General features: G+C 44.1%; 1 protein-coding gene across 2 annotated transcripts in view; it reads left to right on the top strand.

The window, feature by feature from the left end:
- The first annotated feature begins 597 nt into the window (after positions 1–597).
- Positions 598–12,363, top strand: part of Pcyt1a (phosphate cytidylyltransferase 1A, choline) — a 48,804-nt gene continuing 37,038 nt past the window's right edge. Inside the window, exon 1 of one of the 2 annotated variants that reach the window (XM_057765246.1) lies at positions 598–713. The gene's annotated coding sequence lies outside the window, so the exon portion shown is untranslated. Of the gene's footprint in view, positions 714–803; positions 981–12,363 lie in introns of those variants that run through there. The other variant, XM_057765247.1, reaches the window with a different exon arrangement.

Raw genomic sequence — 12,363 nt, 5'->3', positions numbered from 1 at the left:
CCCAGCACCCAGAAAGTGCTCAGAAAAACCTGTAACTCCAAGATATCTGTTTTCCCGTTTATGGCCTCTATGGACCTGCACAAATCTTAAAAGAGGAAAAGAAATCTCTACAAAACAAAATCCCCCAAAAGTTCTCTGTACGAAGTTCGTTCTCTTGACCGCCCACCCCGATCCGTGCATTTTCCTACCAGTGCCTTTGCCTCTACTGCTCAACTACTTTCTCAGTCCATTCGTAGGGATCATTTTCTGTGGGTCACCCTAGGTCAGAATAACCGGAGGCGGTGAGCTCAGACCCGAGCGTTCGCCGGGCGTGGCTTGAATTCTTTGCTGAGGTTGGGTATCGGGGCCGCACGCCTGAACAAGTGCGGGGGGTCGGCGGGTGCAAGAGGCGCTGGGAGACCACAGCCCAGGGAGCCCCCGCCGACAGGAGGCGCCACACATCCGGTACTCCAGGGCTGCTGACCCCGCGCCCGTGTCCGGTGCTTCTGCTCTGTCCCTCCACCCGCCTGGCTGGAAGCGGAACTACTCTGTCAGGTAGTGGTTTTCAGAGACGTGGTGGTGGATTGACAAGAGGGCGGGCGGTAGGCGGGACTTCCGGTCCGCTGTCCGGTCAGATGTTTCCCGGGCGTCTCCCCGCAACCTATTTGACTTCGCTAGTAGGTGACGCGGCGCCAGGAAGGAATCGGACGGGACCCAAGCCCGGGGGAGCTGCGGTAAGGAACCCCGGGGTAGTGTTTGCTTGCGTGGACAAATGCCGGCTGGGCCCGTGAGGGGGTTGTGACTGAAGAGCAGGTCAGTGACAGCCAGGGAAATGCGGAGCAGTGACTGCGGGGCTACTGTGACCGAGGAACAGTGACAGCCAGGGGGACTGTGACCGGGCGGGGACTGCTTGTGAGGGGTCTGCGACCCCGGAGCAGTAAACGCGAGGGACTCTGACCTCGGAGAGCGCGAGGCAGAGGCTGCGACGGGACCATGACCGAGTAAGTATGCCGCAGTGACTCCCAGGGGACTGAGTGGTCGATGGATGGTGGCTGAGGGGACTGACCCGTGGGAACATGAAGCTCGGCGGCGAGGGCTCGCTCATCAGCAAGCGGTGACTTGGAGGAGAACGTAAGATCAGGAGTTGGGGTTGGTGCTCTGAAGTTGTGTTTGTGTACGGAGTGCGAGTGAGTGAGTGACCGGGGAGAGGTCTTTAAGTGGAAACCACACGAGCGTGACACTCATCAGACAAGAGTTTGAATTTTAGGGGCAAAGTTCTGTGGGTGAGAAACACATTTCACCACTGAAATGGAGTTTCTTCACTTGTGAATGGAAAGTTCGGGTTCAGATTAATGTCTCCCAACTATGAGTCCCAGTGTATGTATGTACTGTTGGGTTGTGAAGATAGTTAGCGGATGACAACGAAATAAAAACGGAAAACTGGACTAGAATAGAAATTTCCACTGTGTTTTCATAATAAGGGTTTAAGGTATGTGTGTTTGCAATGATGATGTTACATACATCTTTAAAGTTAGTTACATACATCTTTATGATGTATACAGTAAAGTACAGCTAAATTTGAAAACTGGGTGCGTGATACACAGCTAAAATCCTGACACCAGAAGGCTGAGGCAGGAGTATATTGAGTTGTCCTACAGCCTGGTGGGTTCAAGGTGAGCCTGGGCTACCTGCCTTTTTCTTTTTTTTTTTTTTTAAGACAGTGTTTCTTTGTGTAGCCTTGGTTGTCCTGGAACTCGCTCTCTAGACTAGGCTGGCCTTGAACTCACAGTGATACATCTGCTTCTGCTTCCCAAGTGCTGTGTGGGTCACCACCACCAGCTTTGTTTTTTTTTTTTTTTGTTTTTTTTGTTTTGTTTTTTTTTTTTTTGAGACTATGTTGCTTGGGCTGTCCTGGAAGTCACTATCTAGACCAGGGTGGCCTTGAGCACACAGAGATCTATCTGGCTTCTGCCTCCCTAGTGCTGGGGTTAAATGCACGGTGCCACCATGTCCAGCTTTTGCTGTTGGTTTAGTTTGAGAAGCAGTGGATTGGATTATTTCTGAGCTTTTCTTTTTGTAATGATTCTGTGATTAAGGAACCTTTTTGGACATAATTGAGGTGACTAGTTACGATTGAGGAATAAAACTCAGGGCCTTTTTGAGGAGAGCCTAAAGCTGTATTGAAATAGGGATACTGAGTCTCTTTAATCCCAGCACTTGGGAGGCGAAGGCAAGTGGATCTCTGTGATGCCAACCTGGTCTACAGAGCTAGTTCCAGGACAGCTAGGACGGTTACATAGAGAAATCCTGTTTCAAAACAACAGCAACAACAAAAAAATTAAAGACAGAGGCCATGAGGAAATAGGAGTTTGTGGTAGGAGAAACTGCTAGGAATAGCTATTGAGGAAGGAGAAACTGAGGATAGGAAAGGAACAGAGCTCGAGAAGGGAACTGAACACAGAAAACAGTCTATGACAAATTAAGTAGAGGTGGGGAGATATATGATTTTTACAGTCTATTCAGTTTAGAGAATCTGCAATTAATAGAATTGCTAATAAAAATGTTACAGGGCTAGATATGATCTCAAATGACCTTAATTCCAGTGCTTGAGGGGTACAAGCAGGGAGACCTCTGTGACTTCTGAGTCAGCCTGAACTCTATATATCAAGGACTAGAATTACGCAGAAAGACTTTGTCTCAAAAAACCAAAGAAAACAAAACTTTTGGGACTGGGCATGTTGGCACACCTGTAATTCCAGCACCTGTGGGCTACAAAGCAGTAAGACCTAGTTTTAAAGAAAAATTAGGGATCTGAACTGGAAGCCAGGGAGATTATTTAGCCATGAAATGTGTTTACCTGATGCAGGCCTGCCTTCCTGAATTTAACCTCTGGAACCCACATAAAGATGGAAGTAGAGGCCAGGCAGTGGTGGCGCATGCCTTTAATCCCAGCATTTGGGAGGCAGAGGCAGGCAGATCTCTGTGAGTTCAATGCCAACCTGGTCTGCAAGTGTTAGTTCCAGGATAGGTTCCAAAGATCCAGAGAAACCCTGTCTCAAAAAAAAATAAAATAAAATAAAATAAAAAAATGAAAGCAGAGAACCAGCTGCACCTCTGAACATGCACCATGACATGCATGCACCTCCATGTCTAAACCATAAAATGCATGCATGAGCAAGCACACACATAGGGAATCATACTAATGAAAAATAAAAAGAATGATATTTTATCCTGGTATAGGAGGTCCTTCTGTCTGTGTGTTGCTTTTCTTGGTTAATAAATAAAGAAACTGCTTTGGCCTGTTGATAGGGCAGAACTTAGGTGGGCGGGGAAGACAGAACTAAATGCTGGGAAAGAAGAAGACAGAGTCAGGGAGACACCATGGATCCGTGGCCGGAGGTAGACATGCTGAAACTTTGCTGGTAGGCCACAACCTTGTAGTGATATACAGATTAATAGAAATGGATTAAATTAAGATGTAGGAGTTAGCCAATAAGAAGCTAGTGCTAATGGGCCAAACAGTGTTTTAATGAATATAGTTTCTGTGTGGTTATTTTGGTTCTGGGTGGCTAGGATGAACAAGTGGCCTCTTCCTATTGCAACAAATTGGCACCCAACAAATTGGTGTCCAATGTGGGGCTCAAACCCACGACTCTGAGATTACGAGTCTCTTGCTCTACCACACCATTGTCCTGTACAATGGTAAATAATATGATAATAATAAATGGCAACCATCATGGGGAGAAAAGGAGGACAGAACAATCCTGGGAGTGGCAACAGTCATGATAATCTGGCATGGAAAGGCCTTGGTGTATTCATCTCTCTAACTTGATGGTTTTTTGCACTGTAGGCTAAGCCTGACACCTGGGAATGATGCTACATTCTGGCACATTCAATTAAAGCTTTAGCTTCTGGTTTTATTTCTCACTCATTCTCCTTCATGAGGGCCATTAGTAATGCAGTTTAACTTGATTAAAATGAGTATGGTCTCCCCTAGTCTATTTTGAGATAGGATCTCTTTGTAGCACTGACAGGCATTAAATTTTTGGCAGTCAGAGGTGTGGTGGCCCATGTCTTTAATCACAAAGCTTGGTAGGCAGAGGCAGCTGGACCTCCGCGAGTTCAAGACCAGCCTGGTTTACATTATCAAGTTTCAGGTCAGGTTGGCTACAAAGTGAGACCCTAACAAACAAACAGATAATATGTACAGCAGTTCTCCTGCCTCCTCCAAGTGCTGGGATTAAAGGCATGCACCACCACTGCTGTTTGACGTGGGGACCTCTTCTTAAGGAGATGGTGTCATTAGGTGGTGTCTTGGATTCTGAAGTTACTTGGATTCTGAAGGTTACTTTACCTGATGTTAACACCGACTCACTCTAATTATGGGAAGATTATACTTATTTTAGATTCAGATTTCCTAAATAATTGAATTATCTGTATAATACGTTTTGGAAAGCAGTTTGTAGGTAGGTATATAGCAGGGCATGTCTCTCTCTCTCTCTCTCTGGTTAACTCTGTTGTAGCCACAGTTGGAAGTCACGTTAGTTGGGGCTTTCTGTTGAACTAGGATGAGTGCCAGTGAACTAAGGGAGCCCTTAGTTGTACAGGACTTTACATCACACTCTCAGCTGTTTACAAATAGGACCGCTAAAAATAGCAACATGGTTTTTGCTCTGTACTTGAGAACATGAATGTATGACTTTTAAGAAGGGTGAGTTTGGTTTGTTTTTGAGATCTACCTTGACTGTGTTTACTTCCCTTTTGGTCTCAGAACAGGGATCTTTTTATGGTATGATGAAACTTTACGAAGTCCATTTTCACAGTAATTTTTCCTTTTTTGAGGGAGGGTTTCCTATAGCGTAGGCAGATCTTCAGTCTTTGTAACTGAGGATGACCATCTCTACCTCCCAAATGCTGATACCACAAATGTAAACCACAACACCAAGCGTAGAGTAATTTTTTTTTTTTTTTTTGGTTTTTCGAGACAGGGTTTCTCTGTGGCTTTGGAGCCTGTCCTGGAACTAGCTCTTGTAGACCAGGCTGGTCTCGAACTCACAGAGATCCGCCTACCTCTGCCTCCCAAGTGCTGGGATTAAAGGCGTGCGCCACCACCGCCCGGCGCGTAGAGTAATTTTTCTTTTTGTTTTTTTGAAACTGAGTCTCAGCATGTAGCCCTGGCTGCCCTGGAACTCACTATGTAGACCAGGCTGACTTCGAACTCATGGAGATCCACCTGTCCCTGCCTCCTAAATGCTGGCATTAAAAGCCTGCACCCCACCAGCAGAATAATTTTCCTTTATAAACACTTTAAAAGAATTTTTTAATAATTTATTTAATTATTTTATGTGCAATGGTGTGATGGTATCAGAACGCCAGGAACTGGATTTACAGACACTTATGAGCTGCCATGTGGGTGCTGGGAATTGAACCCAGGTCCTCTGGAAGAGCAGTAGAGCAGTCAGTGCTCTTAACTGCTGTACCATATCTCCAGTCCCCAGAATAATTTTCTTATACAGAATTAAAATACGTAGAATTAGAAAAGAATTGTTATATTGCAATACATTTAACAAAATATTTTAAAGTATTACTACAGCAGTTTTTTAAAATATTTATTTATTGTGTATACAATGTTCTGCCTGTGTATATGCCTGAAGGTCAGAAGAGGGCACCAGACCTCATTACAGATGGTTGTGAGCCACCATGTGGTTGCTGGGAATTGAGTTCAGGACCTTTGGAAGAGCAGGCAATGCTCTTAACCACTGAGCCATCTCTCCAGCCCCAGTTTTTATTTTTTAAAAGGATTTATTTATATTTATTTTTTTAAAAAAATTTCACTGTATGTGTATGGGTACTTTTCTTGTGTATGTGTTTGGGTACCAGATATGTGTCTGATGTCCTAGAAGGCCAGAAAAGAGCAGTGGCTCTCCTGGAATGAGAATTGCAGACAGTTCTGAGCTGCCACGTGGGCACTAGAATTGAACCCAAGCCCTCTGAAAGAGAAGCCAGTGCTCTTAACTGCTGAGCCATCTCTCAAACTGCTATTTTTATTTTTAAAAATTAGCCAGGCAGTGGTGGTGTATGCCTTTAATCCCAGTACTTGGGAGACAGAGGCAGGTGGATCTCTGTGAGTTCAAGGCCAGCCTGGTCTACAAAGTGAGTTTCAGGACAGCCAGGGGTGTTGCACAGAGAAACCCTGCCTCAAAAAACAAAACAAAACAAAATTATGTTTATATGTGTATCTGTGTATGGGGGGGTATGTGCACACGAGTGTGTGTGAGTGCAGTGCCCGTAACGTCTGCTGGTGGCAGAGTCTATTTTCTTGCTCCTTGTGCCATTACTGTTGTGGCTCCTGTTCCTAACACTCAAGGGAATGGTGACTGTTGGAAGTTAGTGAGAACACATGTGTACAGTGTTGTATCCAGATTCAGAATTCTCTCACACACCTGCCTTAGAGGAGTCTTACATCTCACTTTAGGAAGAGCGTAAGTTCAACAGCGGCTACTCGTTGAATTTTCATGGGCTCTTTTTGTTTGGCTGTTTTGTGGGGAGGTTGGGGAGACAGTGCTTCACTTGGCAGCCCAGACTGGTCTGGAACTCATGGAAATTATCCTGTCTCAGCCTCCCAAACATTGAAGTTACAAATATGAGCTGCCCACCATACATGGCTTAACTCTTGAAGGATAGTACAAAATAAAATTATCTGGACCTGGGTATTAATGTGCCTGCCTAGTGTGCTCTAAGTCTCAACTTTGATGTCTCACGCTGTCACCTCCCAAAAAGTTCAGATGTAAGGATTAGTACTAGCGGGGGCTAGAGAGCTATCTCAGTGGTCAAGAGTGCTGGCTGCTCCTTCAGCAGACCTAGGTTCCACGGCGACTTACAACCGTCCAGCTCCACGGGCTATCACGAGTCCTCACGTCTTCAGGCACTGGGCACACACAGTGCACAGACATATAACACAGGCAAAAGAACAGAAAGAAAGAGGAAAGAACTGCTGTTAGTGTCCATTGGGAATTTCAGGGGAGTCCTTTTTTGTAATACCTTACTCTGTTTCTAGGCCGAAGCAGACACTCTGTTTTGCTCCAGCGGCAAACTCAGGCTTTCCACAGACCCGTACCCACTCAGTGTTGAGCATGGGTGCCTTTGAATAAATTAGAAGAAGGGGAGTAAATTCAAAGTCAGTATTGTAGACAGGGCAACTTTCAGACCTCAAATATTGGAGTGTGGAGCATTGAACTCCAGCTTGAAACCAATGTGGGTTTGTAAGTTATAACATTCGCCTTTACATTTAGAAGTTCCAGATCAGATGTTCTCTTTGTTTGTTTGTTTAGTTTTTTGAGACGGGTTTTTCTGTGTAGCCCTAACTGTCCTGAAACTCACTCTGTAGACCAGACTGGCCTTAAATTTACAGAGATCCGCCTACCTATGCCTCCCAGGTGCTGGGATTAAAGATGTATCACCACTTCTCCTTCTCCTTCTCCTTCTCCTTCTCCTTCTTCTTCTTCTTCTTCTTTTCTCTCCTTCTTCTTCTCCTCCTCCTTCTTCTTCTGTTAGACTTATTAGTGTGTGAGCGTATACCTGTGTCACAGTAAAGGTGTGGGGGTCAGAGGACAACTTTGTGCTCTGTGTCAGAGGATGAAGGCAATCCACCTTTGTGTGGATTCCAGGATAAACTCAGACTGTCATATTTGCATATCAGTGTCTGTCCACTTAGCCATCTTACTAGGCCTACAGTACAATTTATTGAAATAATCCTATTCCTAATATTGTCCTCTACCTTAGATTGTATAATTCTAGGCAAAGTTTGTCAACAGATGATTTGTTAAAACTGAGTCTGAAGATGGGCATCATGGTGCGTACCTTTAATCCTAGCAGTCGGAGGCTGAGGCAGGAGGATCACTGTGAGTTTCAGTCCAACCTGCTTTTACATCAAGTTCCAGGACAGCCAGGCTACATGGATAGACTCTGCCTTAAAACAAAACGAAATGAAAACCAGTTCTGTCTTTATCTGTAAATCTGAGTTGTCAGACTTGTATAATGTGTCAGTAAACGTTTTGGATTTGCAGTATTCCCCTCTGCTGTTGTAGCACAGAGCAGCCATGAGCAATAATCAGTAGATAAGCCTGGCTGTGCTGCATTAAACCTTACCAAAGCAGGCAGTGGGACATCTCGTGCCTGCTAAGAAGTGTGTTTCTTCCCAGTCTGGGAGATCTGTTTCTGGCATACAGCCCTTCTTCCTCATTTAGGTTAGCTCTGTCTTCTTTTGAACTCGAGACTTTGTGGAAGCAATGCCACTGCTGAAAGACCCGAGTGCAGGGTAGATGACCCGGTTAACGGATGCCCAGAGTGTTGGATTCACTCCTGGGGATTTACAGAGCTCTCTACGGTCCAGCAGGGTAGACACAGAGTAAGTTTGTTCCCTCAGAAGGCAGAAGTCTGAACACTGCAAAGGAACAGTTCACCTCTCCCTTTTTGCAGATTTAGCTCCCTATATGGTAGTCAGTTAAGCTTGAATTTGTTGAAATTTGGAAATAGTGAATATGGTACCATTTAGGTTGTCACACTTTTGGAACCACTTCCTTTTTTGCCCTGAGGTGCTTGCTAGATGTAATAGCAGTATGTGTAATAGAAAGGTTTGGGTGAGAGTCCCTAAAACTGCTCCCAGGGTCCTGTCATCTTTAAGACAGAGGCATGTGCATGCCTGAACTAAGGTTTCTTTCCTTCGGGTCATTCATATTGAAAAAGTACTGGATAGGGTAAGTTCAGTGGAGAAAGGCATTGTCCCCAAGCCTGATGACCTGATTTCTATCTGTGGAACCCACAGGTGGATGAGAGAACCCACTCCTGCAAATTGTCCTTTGACCTCCACACTATGCTGTGGCACATGCACACCAACAGCATGCTCCCATTCATATACACACACAATGTTAAAAAAAAAATTCTAAAAATATGATTTTTTTAATCAAAGAAAAAATGCTTGGCTGGTTCCATCCTTATTATCTCCTCCCTGCTGCCCCACCCCCACATACACGTCTCCAGCTGAGTCGGTGTGTCCAAGCAGGCGTGTATTGGAACACTGAAGAACAAGGCGGTCACTGTGTGCTGGGAGGTGAGTCAGCAGAAGCACTGGGGGCCTGTGAGCCAGTCGAGATAGCAGAGACAGCACTGTGTGTCCTGAGAACTCTTGGGAGCAGCTGATGTGCCAGCAGGCTGGGCGGTGCTGGGAAGGAGGGACACTGCCCACATTTGGAAGGTGTGCTGGAAAGGAGAGTTTGTGATTAATGCGGTGACAGGCAGAGGTGTTAAAAGTGGGGCCTTATGCACACTCCATTCAACTGTTGGCCCCTTTGCCTTGTTTGTTAAAGCTGTTCAGAAGAACTTTACTGAAGGATAAGGTGTTAAGAGGGAAAGAGGAAATGTTTTATGTTCTATCTGCAGTGTCTTTCCTTCCTGGCTCTTCCATGTTGAAGTATCTAAGTATTGAATGCCTCTTGGGGACTAGAGGCCATTACTAGCATTATATTATGAGTTATGATTCAGGTTTTTATTCTTAGTATGATTTTTATCCCAAGTGGTAAACAAAAGAACAAATTGTTCTTAGCTTACTTGGGCAAAAGGATAATGTATTGGTTGGTGTGACTAAATAGTTTGGGTCTGGCTTCTCACCATCAGGTCTGCCTTACCTATGCTGATTCCCCAGTCTTTCCTTCTAGTGACAAGATGGGCACTGAGCTGGTCCCAGACTGGTTCCTAAAGTCACACCCCCCAGGTCCAAGTACAGAAAACAATAAGCGATCATTTTTGTCCAAGTGTTTTCCTTTCTTCTGTGTGGACTGGCTTAAGTCGTGTACCACTGCCCCCTCCAACAAGTTGTAGCTGAGCGGGATTGATCCCAGGGCGAGGGAGAAGGCACACTGAGCAAATGAACCTCCCAATGAAAAGGAGCATGAGCGTTTGGAAAGGCAAACAACAAATACCCAGGATAATCAGGATTTATAGTCTGATTTCTTACTTGATCTTTACCACGACTCTGGAATTTCTGCATTTTATCACAGCCTTTCTCCATCACGCGGGAACTCCCGGCCTCCTGGAGTTAAGAAGCTGGGAAGACCTAGAGTTAAATCTCAGTTTAATTGGGATCCAGAGTACTCTGCCAATGATCTGCTTAGTGGGAAGGGAGCCCGGTGCTTATGAAAAGTGCAGTTAAATCCTGCCTGGCACTGTAGTCTGCAGCGCGGTGTGTTTTTGTGAGAGAGAACACAGACCGTAGAGAGAGAATTCCTGAGTTCAGATCATTTTGGAGATCCAGCAAGCTATATCCTATGTACTGTCCACCTGTGCCTTTAAATATAAGAAGTTATTTTGGAACACAGATGAAAATGCTGGGGGCTGGAGAGATGGCTCAGTGGTTAAGAGCACTTGATGGCTCTTCCAGAGGTCCTGAGTTCAATTCCCAGCACCCACATGGTGGCTCACAACCATCTGTAGAGGGATCAGATTCCTTCTGGTGGGCATGAAGACAGAGCACTCATACATAAAATACACGAATGAATAAATCCTTTAAAAAAGAAAAGAAAATGCTGCTTCTTTCCTGTGTGAGGTGGGTGAGCTCAGTGGAATCATTGAACCTTGTGTTTCAGTTTTCTCATGTGTGGAATGAGAGCACGAATGAGCGACTTTGTAGGGTGGTGGTGAGGGTTACATTAGTAATATGCACAGGAAGCTTGTAACTTCCTGACACAGAGGAAGCGCTCCAAGTATGATTGTTGTAATCACTCTTTTAGCATCATAATATTTAGGACTGCCATATAGGAATGAGGATTGTTAGCACAATGAATTAGACTTATATCTGTTTGAATATACTTATAGGAATTCTAATATATTCTATATTTTGTTTTATAAAGATAAGATTATTTTATTGTATTTTACCTAAGAAATATTAGGTACTTATTGGAAAGAAGGGGGTCTGGTAATACGTTACATATATTTATTTATTTTTGGTTTTTCAAGACAAGGTTTCTCTGTGTAGCCTTGGCTGTCTTGGAACTCATTCTGTAAACCAGGTTGTCCTCAAACTCAGAGATTCTCTTGCCTCTGCCTCCCAAATTCTGGGATTAAAGGTCTGAGCCACTACCTGGCAAAACAAAGGTTTTTGACAGACATGATAGCTTGCTCCTATAATCTCTGCACCTAAAACGCTGAGGCAGAAGGATTGCCATGAGTTTAAGGCTATCCTGGGCAACATAGTGAGTTCCAGGCCAATGTGAGACTTTGTCTCAAAAAAGAAGTGAAAGTTGCTTTTCAAATTTATAAATTATGTAAAATTGTGGTGAGGAGCTACTGCGGTAGATAACATTCAAGTTAAGTTATCTGAATAGAATAGAACAAGAGCAGCAGGAACCTTTTCAGAATTTTGGTTAAAAAAATGAGCTTTTTAAAGTATTTTAAAATCTTTGGTAGAAAGGTCAGTTGGCATCTCTGTATCACCACAAATGTTGGCTTGTGAGTCTCTGAACTAGGCAGAAGGTGTTTCTCCATGCACGTAGATCTTCCTTCGTACTACAGTACTATCTCTATTGGTAATAAAAGGCATTCCTTTTATTACCAAGATACAGTGGTTCCTGAGGTGCCCAGTCCCTTTGCAGATAATTCCTAAAAAGAGTTTATTATATTCAGCTAGAACCTGTGTCTCTACATCTTCCAGTAAGTAAAATAAGTCTCTGCCCTATCCACTGTGACACATTCATGTATTTAAAGATAATTACTAGGTACTTTTTTCTGTGTGTGTTTCTTTTAAGGTATGGTTTCTCTGTGTAGCCCTGGCTGTCCTGGAACTTACTCTGTAGCCCAGGGTGGCCTCAAACTCACAGAGATTCACCTGCCTCTGCCTCCCGAGTTATGGGGTTAGAGGTGTGAACCACTACCGCCTCTCCAAAAAGAATTCATCATTTCTTTTTTAAAAATTATTTTCATATTTGCTGATTTTATTCTTATGTGTATGGGTATTTGCCTACTACTAGTGTTTTCTGATGCTATCTGGTTATATTTGATTTTTTTATATTTATTTATTTATTATGTATATAATATTTTGTCTGTGTGTATGTCTGCAGGCCAGAAGAGAGCATCAGACCTCATTACAGATGGTTGTGAGCCACCATGTGGTTGCCGGGAATTGAACTCAGGACCTTTGGAAGAGCAGGCAGTGCTCTTAACCACTGAGCCATCTCTCCAGCCCTATATTTGATTTTTTTCCCTTTTTTTAAAAATATTTTTTTGTTTATGAGACAAGATCTCTGGCTATCCTGGAACTCACTGTGTACACCAAGCTTGGCTTGAACTCAGAGATCCAGATGCCTCTGCCTCCCAAGCTAGGATTAAAAGTGT

This window comes from Chionomys nivalis, chromosome 3 (genome assembly GCF_950005125.1).
Source record: "Chionomys nivalis chromosome 3, mChiNiv1.1, whole genome shotgun sequence".
In the NCBI taxonomy this organism is placed as follows: domain Eukaryota; kingdom Metazoa; phylum Chordata; class Mammalia; order Rodentia; family Cricetidae; genus Chionomys; species Chionomys nivalis.
The sequence above is the reverse complement of the archived record's forward strand: the minus strand, read 5'-3'. Positions and strand labels throughout refer to the sequence as shown.